General features: G+C 46.1%; 2 long non-coding RNA genes across 2 annotated transcripts in view; one reads left to right on the top strand and one right to left on the bottom strand.

The window, feature by feature from the left end:
* Positions 1-14649, top strand: part of LOC311426458 — a 113742-nt gene that overhangs the window by 68536 nt on the left and 30557 nt on the right. The window lies entirely within an intron of this gene.
* On the bottom strand, positions 7122-11520 carry LOC311426373. Its single transcript, XR_014686681.1, has 4 exons — positions 8595-11520; positions 8333-8423; positions 7794-7972; positions 7122-7365 (listed from the first exon to the last, which is right to left on the bottom strand). It is a non-coding gene; the product is annotated as an uncharacterized lncRNA (long non-coding RNA).

Raw genomic sequence — 14649 nt, 5'->3', positions numbered from 1 at the left:
TATTAATGCAGTCTCTCTGGTATCAGGGTTAACTGATGGTACTGAGGTACTCAGTACCAACTGATTTACCAAGGTACGAGTCCACCCTTTCTCAACTGTTCTTACTGTTGTCTCGGTAGTCAGGAGCACTCGGAACAGTCCCACTAAGGTTGCAGTTTCAATTCTCTCCATCATGAGTGATAGCACCAAGCTTACCCCAACCAGTATTAGCAAGACGATAATTGAATGACATAGTGTATTTAGGTTCCCTGTAGCTGCTGGGTACCATCCTAGGAACGTATTCCACCAGTGATGGTCACCCTCCTGTTTCACTCTTTGCAAAACTCTACTTATCTCCTTGGTGTCATAATGAATGGTTAGTAAGGTCTTTTCACTGTTCTCCTGGATATCTTTTAGGATCTTAAGTCTTGATGTTTTAACCAATTGTCTTACCAACGTAAGATTCATTCCAATAGGTATTAGTAATAACTTATGATACATCATATAATTCACCTTGATCAGCTGGTGGGATACTACCGGTGCTAGATACAGAAAATCACATCCAACAATCCTAACAAAGTTACAAATACAGAAGTTAGAATGATTTTAGAGAGAGAGAAATTCTCCATCTACTTCTACAAGAGCGCAAACCGTTCTTAAACACACACAACCGTGCCCAATATATACAAGTATGGTCTTTTGACCAGTATTTGGGTGAATTTCAAAGTGGCAGACCCCTTGTTCTATATCAAGACATACATCCTGTGCATCAATCATACTGCTTTCACAGATGAACCCTCATTGTTCCCGGGTAACACATGATTCCAGATTTAGTTTGCCATTTCCCATTCACCATCCTTGCCCATGCTCTATGCTCTGAAGGGTAGAGCACCATCTCCTCATGGTTTAATCCCAGTGCTATAATAGGATGAATAACATAAACTGTAGCATTACGTATAGTAAGCACAAAGGCCATAGCCATATTAGCAATGGGATCATAGGTAAAATTTACTAGAGCCCACCAGGACTGATATTTCCTCTCAAAATCAGTAACATTATCCCAAACAAACTTTTGGACTTCAACCGGGAAGACGCCTTTGCTCCCTTCTCTAATGATCAGAGCCGCTGTTGCCTGCATCCATAACTGTGCTTGTATACAGCTGAGTGCTAAAGATACATTATCTTGAGCCATGCTGAGTGTATCAATTATTACTCTATGGTCTTGGTCCCTAGTCTCTTCCATTCTCAGTAATACTTTTGACACTTGCCATTGGCTAGTCCCTAATGCTAAAAAGGATGACTGTAAGGGCTGTTTTAATTTTGTCAAATCACTTGTGGTAGTAGCCAATTTATTCATTAATATTTCTGAGTGTCCTGGTTTCAGTTAGAACAGAATTAATTTTCTTCCTAGTAGCTGGTGGAATGCTGTGTTTTGGCTTAGGATGAGAAGAGTGCTGATAACACCTGAGGAAGAAAATCTTCAGGAGTCAGGGCCAGGATGGAGAAGAAGAGAGATGAAGGAATGGCAGGCAAAGAAGGCTGCCTGTGTTGTGGCCTGAGTCCTAGCAGGGACAGGCTTTGACAAGATGTTTTAAGTGTGGCCAGGCTGGCCACTTTGAATAGGAATATCCAGAGTGGAAGAAGGAGGAAAGAAGGAAAATGGGATGAAATGTGGTATACTGATATGTTGTTTTAGCATCCTGGAGGGAGAAATGTATGGAATTAAGTTGGCCCTTGACTGAGACTGTGGTGAAAGTACAGGCTGTAAAAAGAAAGATAGAAAGAAGTGTTTGTTTTTTTTTTTTATTTAAATCACTTAGATTTTAACTTTATAAATATACAGAACCTGGATTACCCACTCAGTGGGGAAACAGGGGAGGGTCCTGCCATCAAAAGGTATATAAACTGTGTTTTGGAACTAGTAGATGCGCTCTCTCCTGCTTGTGGGGCGCCCGCCATTGAAATCGCGAGTAAATTACTACTTCACTGAGATCCTCGCCTGAGCCTAACTTATTGGCTACGGAGTGTTTCTCACAACTTCTTTGGTAGTTCAGGCTTGAGCCATGGGAATTTGGCAAGAAGGGGGAGAGCGAATTTATTTAGGCCTCAATACCTTTTAAACCCCCATACTGAAGGATACACCGGAGTGATTCCTTGTTTTGTATGGGCTTACTAACAAAGTGTATGAGAAAAATTCGCATGCGGCTTGAAATTCGGTCCTGTTGAAATGTAAATTTTGTGAAAAAGGTGGTAATGTTTGTCTAGAAGACAGAAGGCTGAGTGCTTCAGGTTGTTATAAATGAAGTCTCAACTCAATCTGAATTTTGTAATATTTTTACTTAAAAAAGGTATAAAAGGTATAAAAGGCAAGTAAACAGCACTGGGTGTGCGGGGAGTCTACACTCCACCAACATGCACACACGAACATCAAACATTCTAAATATACAGAACATTGCTTTTACATACTAAACCCGAGTATGCCTATACAATCAGAAAAGGTAACAAACAATCCTTTAAGTTCCATGACTTAACAGTCTCCGTTTTCCATTCCTTTTCTTGATTACAAACAAGTCTCCATTTTCCATTCCTTTTGAACAATATGTCTTGCTTTAAATTGTCAAGCAGCTCAGTCTTCAGGCCTTATGTATCCCATTCTTCCCGGATCAAAGAAAAGCGTATCTATCTCCTTTTCAAGGGCAATAGGGCCTAGGTCAAAAAGCACGTCCAGGTCAGCAGGGGGCGTAACAGCAAAAGCCTTCGATGGCTGTAGCAGCAGAGGGGCCCATGGCGTAGCAGTCAGATCAGTGGACGAGCCCGCAGCTCCCTCACTGTCTGGCAAGCCACATGTTTCTGATTGTGGTCCCACATGGCTCTTTAAGGCCTCAGAGACTGCTCGCCAGGTGCCGAGCAATCCCACTGCAAACTTGGCATTCTTAGTTGCAGAGTCCCACACCCTGACCTCAGTTTGGTCCCATGTTTCAGGATCATAAACTGTCTGATTGTTAATAAAGAGAATAAGCTGTAAAGTTACCAGGACAGTCTTTGTTCCTAAGGACGTATGATTCCCCATAATGTGCAACTGCTTACCAGCGAGAAGCAGTTGTGTGCGCGACTCCGCTTCTCTCAGCTCGAGCTTCTCTCCAGCTCCAGTGCGACTATTTCCAGTGACTTTCTGTACGAGCTTCTCTGAGCAGTTTGCTGAGTTTGGCCGAACCTATCTTCATGAGGCAATCAAAGTGCCTGTTCCCGTCCTGGTCTCCGTTCTGCTAGCCTGTTCCTCTTCACTTCTTTTTCCTGCTTCTTTATTGATGTAACTTCATTGTGCTGCCTTTTTTCTTCTTTTTTTTCTTTATCTTGAGGACAGGCTCCCCTCTTATACCCTTCTCTCCACAGCAGTTCTTTTCAAAACAACTTTTCATTAGTCAAACAACTTTGAATATAACAACAACAGCAAACACCCAGAAACATCCATGCCTTAATGGCTGGAGAACAAGCAACCCGAGACTGCATGGAGTCTCCTGAATCACCCTTCTTTGTTCCCTCTAAACTCTTTTATATTCCTGATGGCCTCATTCTTAAGTCTAATGTTATCTCAACCACGGGGCTTTCTGACCCCCATGGCCACATTCCCAAATCTCCCCCTTCTTTATTAATATCAACCATTTTCTCAACACGAATTACCACTCCATATATAACAAGGTGTTTTCCCGAAGTCCTGTGGATTTATGATTGGAACGGGGCTCATTAAGAATCTGAAATAGTAAAGTTTGTACGTGGGAAGAAGAGTTTAATCCCAGAGAATTGGGATATTTGGGAAGAAGATTAGGAAAATATGGTAAAAACCCGCATTAAAAAGGTTTGTGTGGAAACTGAAACAAGGGACAGTAACTAATATAAATAAATAAAAGGGAATAGGAAATCAAGGAAATGAGTAATATCCAAAACAAAGACGTTTTAAAGAAAGCCTCCTTGGGTGCATATTGGCACATTCGAAGGATATTGTTAGAACTGGGGGCATGGAAAGGAAGAGGACTTTCACTAAGTATTGCAATAAGTATTGCAATCAATGGTGGCCACTACATAAGCTAAATGGCCACTTTATGGATCAATCGACTATAATACTATCTTGCAATTAATGTTCTTTTTGGGGAGAGAAAGAAAATTGGATGAAATGTTGTATACAGCATTTTAGAGGAAAAAGGTATGGAATTAAGTTGGCCCCTGACTGAGCCTTTGGTGTTGGCATTAGAAAGGTACAGGCTGGAGAAAGTTAAAGGAAGTGTTAAAAGGATTGTTGAAGGTGTTAAAGGTTGTGTGGCATGTAGTATTTAACAGAGCTGTTTGAAGTTGAATGAGCAAGGAAAGAGGATGTAGGACTGTTAATAGTTCTGCCTCAACCTGAGGCTGAGATCTCAAAATCACCGGTGTGAGCCCTTTGGGGCAGAGGGACCATGATGGGTCCGAGAGAGTTGTCATGGAAACAGAAGAGCAGCTAACTCTTAAAACAACCTGAGTTTATGAGTGAGCTCAGATTGCCGATGGGACCGCTCAGGGAACTGTTGACAATTGCATTCCCCTGACCGACCCCCCCCATGAGACCCTAATCACCCCGGAAATAATGAACAGTTATGTAAATACCAAAATCTGGTTAAATTGGGAATTGAGAATCTGTTCCAACAAGGTCCAAAAGAAACCCCTATGGAATTTTTGGACCAACTTTGAAATGTAATGGAAAAAAAAAATTGGACCTGGCTTCAGAAAACAGAGGCAATTGGCTAGCTTCTTTCTAGGGCAATCGGCCCCTGATATCAGAAAGAAATTGTCTTAGGCTGCAGGATAAACTTACAACAGTCAGGAATGATGGGGACCTGGAGCATCTACCCTAGCAGGTCCATTAGTTGAAATAAAGCTAGGGAACGAAGAGAGAGGCTTGAAATTTTTGTTGGTTACGGGAGCTTCTTTCTCTGTGTTAATTAGTCTGTAAATGTAATAGGAGCAACTGGCCAAAAGGAAAATGCGTGGTGTTTTTTTTGCAGTGCTTGAAATTTAAATTGGGAAAAATGATTGAAATTACAAACTGAGAAAAACAGTCAAGTTTGGTTCATGGTACTGGATTTAAAAGATTTTTTCTGCCTGCCCGTGGCAACTGAAAGCCAGAAACTCTTTGTCTTTGAATGGGAAAATCCTAATAGAGGACGGAAAACTCAGCTTACGTGGACAGTGTTACCACAGGTGTTCAAGAATAGCCCCAACATATTCGGGAACTGTGATCTTGAAGCTTGAAAGAACCCTTCGGGAAAAGGGGGCATTGTTGCAACACACAATTGATAGCTACTGAAGAAGAAAAGGAATGTGTATAATAGACTATTAGTTTACATTTTTTTGGCACCATTACTGTGAACCCAGCCTCTTTCCTTAGTAACAGAGTTTCCAGATTACCCATTCATGATTGCAGCAAGACCACAGACATGGTATACTCCAGCTGACCAGACTTAAAGGATACAACCCTAGAAGATGTGGAGGATTGGTATATAGATGGCAGCAGCTTCGTCCGCCAAGGACTTTGCCTCACAGGATATGCGGTAACAAACATCAGCACAAAAGGCGGAAATCATCAGATTTACAGACTTGGTAGAAAAATTAACTTCCTGGTTGCCAAACCTAACCTGGATGAAACAGTTGTTTATCACAGTAATCGTGGTTGTGGTTTTGTCCATGGTTCCTTGCGTAGTGATCCGATGTACCTTATGGTGTTTTAAGAGTACAGGAAACTCCTACAGTGAGTGGAAAAGAACAAACTCAGAAACTGGAGTCTAACATATTTTGAAAGAGTGATAGATAAACACTATATTGAATCTAGAAATAGTAAAAGAATTTACTAACTTTTTAGAAAAGGGGGGACTGAGAGAGGGAGTTAGGGGAATCTTATCAAGTAGAGATAGAGTGCTGACGGCATGAAACTAGGATGGTGCAAATTAATTAAAGCAAGAAGCCTTGGGCCCCTTACCAAGGTCAGTCTCCTAATAAGAGTGTGAGCCTATCTTAAGAAACTGGTAGAAACTGGTCCTGCAGATGGACAAGAGCCAAGGAGCAACTGAGTCTGCGCAGAGACAAGAGGTCAACTAGCGGTGACGAGGAAGAGTCATCAACCTTCATCCCCAGGACCCCCGATGACTACCACCAGGACACACTGTGCAAGCGCAGATGGGAGGAGTTTATGGAAATGACTCCTTGGAACTAATTTTAATATGAAGCGGGGACAGGTTATGAATATGTATAGGTGTATTGTGAAACTTTGTGCATATGTAACTCTTTCTTACATAAAACCAAGGCAAGTTGCTGCTTCAGGTGCGCACAACTTTGGCAGGACTACCCCCCGTGCATAAACATACCTACTTTACAATCTTACTGATTGTGGAGTCCGTTTTCCACAAGTCACCGGGTCCTCAGGACTCATCCCTGAGTACTTTCTCATTCTAACCCTAAGTTTCTCATATGATTTCTGTGTCGTGGGTTGTTATTATCCCAGTCTGCAAGCAGATATTTCTGCTCTATTGAAATTACTCCCAGTCAGGGGGTGGGTTGGTTCTTTCATATTCTTGCATAGCTGCCTGCCTAATCATTCCCAGCTCTTCTCTAGTGAATAACATACTCAAGACTGACATTTCTCCCCCAGAGAAATATTCCGGAAAATATTACCCACTAACAAATTAATGTTTGTTATCCATGCAAATATATCCATATTCAAGTTTCTTACCCGAGTTAATGGAAGAAACTAAATTTCAAACTAAAAATCAATCATTGCAATAGAAATTTACTTATTTTATTTTTTCAAAGTTGTATCTACGCTTTTGCGAAGTGAAAAATGCACCTTTCAGAAACACATCTATACCTCTACTGAGCTAAATATTAAATCAGATGACATAAGTAAATGTCAGTTACTAAACATTTCTTATGAGTGCAATAACACATTCTAATCTCAATTACTTCAGTCAACTCTAATACTAATATGTTACCTTATATGTCCAAGGTTTCCTTATACACTGATTTAAATTTAAATAGAAAAGTCAGTTCCTGAGCATTACATAAGACCCCCTGCAACACACACAAAAGCAGGTAATAAAACTAAAACACACACCAACTTTACAAACATTTTGACTTTTTAGGATTTATTAAGCAGTTGTCACAGTACAGGGGGGATATTTGGAATGGGTGTGAGAAAGTCTGTTTAGGGTTTTGTTTAAATCGCTTCCTAAAAAATGTAATTTTAAAAAAGGCAATAAAAATATTACTCAGTTCATAGAAGTTCAAAAACAATCAGAAGATTTATGATCTACTTCACATTTGACTTTAGTTAGAAGTCCCAGAAACTGCCGTTTTCCTGGCCTAAGAAAGAAAGATTTATAATTTTGGTAAAAGCACGAAGTTACATATACTACATAAAAGACTAAAAACCAAACACTTAATCCAAGACAAGCCCCACATTTCAAATCACCAGGATAAAATAAGAGTTTAGTTCTTTGGGTACAAAATTAGGTTATAAACACAGGCACCCACCCCCTGCTTGTGAGGGAGGCACCACAGCATCCCCGGTATGCCACCACACCCTGTGTCCAGTACAAGTTGAGCCCAGAGCCCCCACATAGCCTTGACCTCCCGCAGGTCTGCCACCACCTGCCCTCCCTCAACACGGTCTGTTCTTACATCTACAACCCCCGGAAAAAAAAAAAAAAAAAAAAAAAAAAAAAACGCTCTTTTTTTTTTTTTTGCCTCGAGAGTGCGCTCGCTCACTGTGATGTTGACACAGAGCCTACCTGCTCCCGCTGCTGGCGGCGGCCAGGAAGGAGGGGGGGGCTCTCTCCTTGTAACGTCTCACTCAGGCCTCGGCGGCCCTGCCGCCGCCGTTCGCGGGGAGCTCGTCCAGCCCAGCCCGGCGCGCTGCGTCCGGGGGCTCTCGATCACCACTGCCCAGTTGCAGAGCTGATGACTCATACTACGGAAGACACCGATGGGCTCCTCAATAAGGAGCCGGCGGCCTGCAGACTCCACGGGGACAGGTGACCTCTTTATTCCGCTTCGGTCCACGGGCAGGGAGACAGCAGAAACCCGAGCCCCCCGCCCGGGGGAAGAAAGCAACTGGCTCTGGTGCCCGCGATTCAGCCCAGCTTGCCTCTGGCTGCAGCTACCTGCTCCGCAGCCCCCCACCTGACCCGACTCCAGCAGCACCCCTGATGGCGGGCAGGCCGGCAAGGTTGCTCCCCGCGCGCACAAGGAAGGAGGTAAAAGGAAGGGAGCGGTAAAAACGCCCGACTGGGCTGATGGGGGAATCCAAATCTCTGTCCTCGTCACTCACCGCTGTCCACTGGGGCTGCCTCTCCTTGTTCGACTCTCCTCGGCACCTTCTTCCCCTTCTTTCGTGAGCCCCGTGCCCCCTCCCCGCAGCGCTGGGGAAGGGTGAAGAAGGATGGAAACGAAATCAGTGGAGGAACCTGGTGATGTCGGGGCGATCAGACAACGGGCAGGAGCGGTGCAGGCCCCTTTTCGCGCTCCCGGCTGGTTCTCCTGCCTCAGCTGAGCGCCAGACACTGCCTGCTGCCGCTGACAGAGCGCCTTACCTCCACGGCGAGGCGAGTCCGGCCGAGAGGGTCTGAGGCAGGGTGGAGATGAAAATGGCGACCTCTCTAGCGCTGGTGCAGCGAATGGAAGGGATCCACCAGGCCGGCCCGCTCTACGCTACCAGCTGGGCTCAGCGCAACGAGGAAGGCAGGAAACAAAGGAAGCCGAGCGACAAATACAGCTATTATCCTTTTCTGTCAGCCTCTATATACAACCCACTTTGCCGCCGTCACCCTTTCAAACCGCCGCCGGAGATGGCCGCCGTGCCAGGGCCTGCCAAGGCAGCTGGTGCCGCAGCGCCCCCTAGTGCCCCGCGCGGCACCGCTGGGCGCGCGGTGGGAGCCCCGAAGGGAGTGCTCGGACTGGGCTATGACAAGGCCTCAAGGCCCAGTGCGGCCCGGGGTAGATCGTCGTTTCCGCGGTCCCTCGCGGCCAGCCCGGAACACTGATAACAGCAATAGCCATGAGCCTGGGCTAGCAGATGTACAGGGTATTACAAAGAATCATCTAGGTTGGAAGAGACCTCCAAGACCACCTAGTCCAACCTCTGACCTAACACTAACAAGTCCTCCACTAAACCACTAAACCATATCACTAAGCTCTACATCTAAACGTCTTTTAAAGACCTCCAGGGATGGTGTTCCAATGTCTAACAACCCTTTCGGTAAAGAAGTTCTTCCTAACATCCAACCTAAAACTCCCCTGGCGCAACTTTAGCCCGTTCCCCCTCGTCCTGTCACCAGGCACATGGGAGAACAGACCAACCCCCACCTCGCTACAGCCTCCTTTAAGGTACCTGTAGAGAGCAATAAGGTCGCCCCTGAGCCTCCTTTTCTCCAGGCTGAACAAGCCCAGCTCCCTCAGCTGCTCCTCATAAGACTTGTTCTCCAGACCCCTCACCAGCTTCGTCGCCCTTCTCTGGACTCGCTCAAGCACCTCCATGTCCTTCTTGTAGCGAGGGGCCCAAAACTGAACACAGTACTCGAGGTGCGGCCTCACCAGAGCCGAGTACAGGGGGACAATCACTTCCCTAGCCCTGCTGGCCACACTGCTTCTTATACAAGCCAGGATGCCATTGGCCTTCTTGGCCACCTGCCTCACAGGATATGCGGTCACTTCTTGGCCACTGCCTCACAGGATATGCGGTAACAAACATCAGCCCAAAAGGTGGAAATCATCACCTTGATAAGAGCTTTTGAGCTGGCAAACATTTGGACAGATTTGAAATATGCCTTTGGTGTGGTGCATACACATGGGGCAATTTGGAAGGAGAGAGGACTTTTATCTTCCTCAATTAAACATGCAGAAGAGATACCGAAATTACTCCGAGTAGTATACCTGCCTATTAAAGTTGACACTAAAGGACAGCAAACAGGGGATACTGATACTGAAAGGGGGAATAGATTGGCTGATGCAGGAGCCAAAGGGGTGGCAGAACGGGCATCTGAAAGTCAAATTTTGGCACTAGTACCAGGAACAGAAAATCAGGCATTAACAAAAGCTTTAGAAAATTAAGTAGAATATTCTAAGATGTAAACGGAAAATCTTACCTACAGGTTTAATGTAAATAAATGATGGGAGAATGGTGATACCATATTAAATTGAATGGTAACTGGAGAACATAATAAAGCATGCTGAGGAGCTGAAGTAGCATAAGAGTTTTTAAATAGAAAATTGATAGGGCCTAATTTGGATACAGGTAACTCAGCAATGTGATCTTTGTCTCCAGACTAATCCCAAGAACACTCCCAAGCCAAAAATGGGCCAAATTGGAAAAGGTAATGGGCCTGGACAACAATGGCAGATTGATTTCATCGAACTCCCAAGAAAAGGGGGGTACTGGTATTTATTGGTATTAACTAACACCTTTTCAGGATGGCCAGAAGCATTTCAAACCAGAACAGCCAAGGCTCAGGAGGTAACTAAGCTATTACTACAAGAAATAATACCACGTTTTTGAGTTCCAGCAACTATATCCTCTGACAGGGGCAAAAGTGGTACAACAAATTAGCTGCCATTTGGGTATAGACTGGCAACTTCATACCACATATTGCCCTCAGTCGAGTAGCCAAGTAGAAAAATGAACCACTTAATCAAACAGCAAATTGTGAAATTGGGACAAGAAGCAAGTTTGGTCTGGCCTCAGTATAAATTAGGCCCTAGAAACTGATCTAACTATTCTACTAGTCCTGTAGGGTCGTCAGTTAAAGACTTCATTTATTTGTCAGACAGACAAATCTGTCACACAGACAAATTTGTCACACAGACCCACACCTGGAGCAGCTCTTGAAGAGCTGCCGCCTATGGAGAAGTCCACAATGGACCAGCCCAGGAAGGATGGCACCTGTCCTGGTTTCAGTTAGAACAGAAGTTTCAGATAGAACAGAATTAATTTTCTTCCTAGTAGCTGGTGGAATGCTGTGTTTTGGCTTAGGATGAGAAGAGTGCTGATAACACCCTGATGTTTTAATTGTTGCAGAGCAGTGCTTATACCAAGCCAAGGACATCTCAGCCTTTTGCTCTGTCCTGCCAACAGGCAGGCTGGGGGTGCAGTAAGAGCTGGGAGGGGACAGACCCAGGACAGGTGACCCAAACTAGCCAAAGGGGTATTCCATACCATCTGACGTCATGCTAAACAATATATAGGGGTGGCTAGCCGGGGGGAGGGGGCCGGACTGCTCGGGGTTAGGCTGGGCATCGGTCAGCGGGTGGTGAGCAATTGCATTGTGCATCACTTGTTTGTACATATTATTATTATTATTTTCCTATTATCACCATTGTATTATTATTATTATTATTATTGTTATTATTACTTTTGTTATTATTATTTTCCTGTCTTATTAAACTGTCTTTATCTCAACTCACGGGCTTCACTTTCCATTTCTCTCCCCCGTCCCAGAGAGGGAGGGGGAGGGTGAGCGAACGGCTGCGTGGTGTTTAGCTGCCGGCCGGGTTAAACCACGACAGCACCCCGTGGGAGGGACCCCATGCCAGAGCAGGGGAGAGAGTGACCATGAAGGAGTGGCAGATACAAAGTGCCACGGACCAACTGCAGCCTCCATTCCCCATCTCCTCCATTAAAGACTTCATTTCCTTCTTAAAACTCCTATCCTCTCTGCTGGTAAGGGGGGGGAGTTCACATAACATTTTTGTCCTTGTCCCACCGGGAACTCCTTAAGAAGATACATAGGAGTGTTAGTACTGTTAGTATCAGGGAAGGGGAAATCCTCGGTGTCTCTCTTACATTGTTCTAAATCTTGCCAGAGCCTAGAGTGTACTCCTTCTCTAGGGACAGTGTTAATTGCAGTCCCTGGCTCCCTTCCTGCAGCAGCTGCTGCGGCTGCCGGTGCAATATTAGGATTATAAGGAGGGGGTAATTTATTCAAGGGTTCCTATTGACCCATTCTTCCCTCTGACTCCTCTTTCTCCTGGTCCTGACCCTTTTTCAATAAAAACTGAATTGCCCCCTGCACCCAGCAAGGAGCATAACTTGACTCCTCCTCCAAACAAGGAGTCTTATCGTTTATGTATAAATTTAAAGCCTGATTTTTCATCAGACCCATATTTGGCCAAAATACTGCTGTTTCCTCAATTGGTTCCTTTGTCCAAATTAATACACAGTACTTAATCATATTCTTTTTATAATTTCCTCTGGTTTGGGGATTTTTTTTCCAATTTCTTATCATTCTTCCTGAAAGATTGTCAGTAGGCACTGCCCCAGGGATATCTCCCTGTCTCCTGGAATCCTTATTTCCCATTTTTCGTAGCCCTTGTCAGTGTGCTGCTACAGAAATTTTTCCTCCTGCAGTGTACCACACACTAACGTTCCAGTTCTAGAAAATGGGGGTGTACTCCCAAGTACTTTACCCTGCATGGGTGTACACTTCTGGGTTAACCGGATTCCCTGGCGTACTGTCAAGCACTTTACCATGAAAGGGAATACCTGTAGTGGGTTTACGTGGCAAGGTTTTGGTAGTGGGGGTGTCATAGGGGTAGCTTCTGTGAGAAGAATCTAGAAGCTGCCCCATTTAGAAAAAGACCCCACCACTGGCCAGAGCCAAGCCAATAAGCGATGCTGTTTGCCCCTTTGTTTGAGCATATTTAAGATGGGGAAAAAAACTGAAGGGGAACAGCAGCTGAGAGAGAGAGAGGAGTGAGAAACAGCCTTGCAGATACCAAGGCCAGTGAAGAAGGAGGGGAAGAGGTGCTCCAGGCGCCGGAGCAGAAGTCCCCTGCAGCCTGTGGTGAGGACCATGGTGAAGCAGGCTGTCCCCCTGCAGACTATGGTGTACCACAATGGAGCAGGGTTCCATGCTGCAGCCTGTGGAGGTGACCACGGTGGAGCAGGTGGCCCTGCACCGACAGAGGCTGCGGCCTGTGGAAGACCCCTGCTGGAACAGATTCCGGTCCGGACCTGTAGCCCATGGAGAGGAGCCCACGCAGGAGCAGGTGACCTGGCAGGAGCTGCTGCCCGTGGGGGACCCAGGTTGGAGCAGTGTGCTCCTGATGGATGGACCCCGGGGTACGGACCCATATCTGGAGTGGTTCTTGAAGAGCTGCTGCCTGTGGGAAGCCCACGAAGGATCACTTTGGGAAGGACTGCATCCTGTGGGAGGGACCCCACGTTGGAATAGGGAGAGTGACTGAGAAGGAGCAGCGGAGATGAAGTACTATAGACTGACTGCAGCCCCCATTCCCCCATTCCCCTGCACTGCTCGGGGGGAGGAGGTAGAAGAGGGTAGATGGGGGTAAGGTGTTTTTGGTTTCATTCCTTTGTTTCTCACTTCTCTAGCTTGTTAGTAATAGACAATAAATCTTACTGTCTCCCTATGCTGAGTCTGTTTTGCCCATCACAATAATTATTGTGCGATCTCCCCATTCTTATCTCAACCCTTGAGTGATTTCATATTTTTTGTTGATCATCGGGTCCAACCCCCCTGCCAAAGCAGGTTCCTTAGAGCAGGCTGCCCAGGTAGGTGTTCAGATGGGCCTTGAACATCTCCAGAGAAGGAGACTCCACAACCTCCCTGGGCAGCCTGTTCCAGTGCTCCGTCACCCACACCGTGAAGTTCTTTCGCATGTTGGTGCGGAACTTCCTGTGCTCTATCTTGTGACCATTACTCCTTGTCCTGTCCCCACAAACCACTGAAAAGAGGTTGGCCAAATCCCTCTGTCTCCCACATTTCAGGTATTTATACACATTGATGAGATCCCCCCTCAGTCTTCTCTTCTCCAGGCTGAACAGACCCAGGTCTCTCAGTCTTTGCTCATAGGGAAGATGCTCCAGGCCCTGTATCATCTTTGTGGCCTTCCGCTGGACTCTTTCCAGGAGATCCTTGTCTTTTTTTGTACCGGGGAGCCCAGAAGTGGACACAGTACTCCAGGTGAGGCCTGCCCAGGGCAGAGTAGAGGGGGAGGATCACCTCCCTTGACCTGCTGGCCACGCTCCTTTTAATGCACGCCAGGATCCCATTGGCCTTCTTGGCCACCAGGGCACACTGCTGGCTCGTGGTCAACCTGTTGTCCACCAGGACCCGCAGGTCCTTCTCCGCAGAGCTCCTCTCCAGCAGGTCATCCCCCAGCCTGTACTGATACATGCGGTTGTTCCTTCCCAGGTGCAGGACTCTACACTTGCTCTTGTTAAACTTCATTTGGTTTCTTCCCGCCCAGCTCTCCAGCCCGCCCAGGTCTCGCTGAATGGCAGCACAGCCTTCTGGCGTGTCGGCCACTCCTCCCAGCTTTGTATCATCGGCGTACTTGCGGAGGGTGGACACTATTCCCTCATCAAGGTCGTCAATGAAGATGTTGAACAAGACCGGACCCAGCACCGACCCCTGGGGAACACCGCTAGTCACAGATCTCCAGACAGACTCTGCGCCACCGATCGCCACCCTCTGAGCTCGGCCAGTCAGCCTGTTCTCAACCGGCCTTACCGTCCACTTGTCTATCCCACACTTTCTCAGCTTTGCTAGCAGGATGTCGTGGGAGACAGTGTCAAAAGCCTTGCTAAAGTCAAGGTAGATGACATCCACTGCTCTCCCCTCATCTACCCAG

Source organism: Aythya ferina, assembly GCF_964211825.1.
Source record: "Aythya ferina genome assembly, chromosome: W".
Taxonomy (NCBI): Eukaryota; Metazoa; Chordata; class Aves; order Anseriformes; family Anatidae; genus Aythya; species Aythya ferina.
The sequence above is the reverse complement of the archived record's forward strand: the minus strand, read 5'-3'. Positions and strand labels throughout refer to the sequence as shown.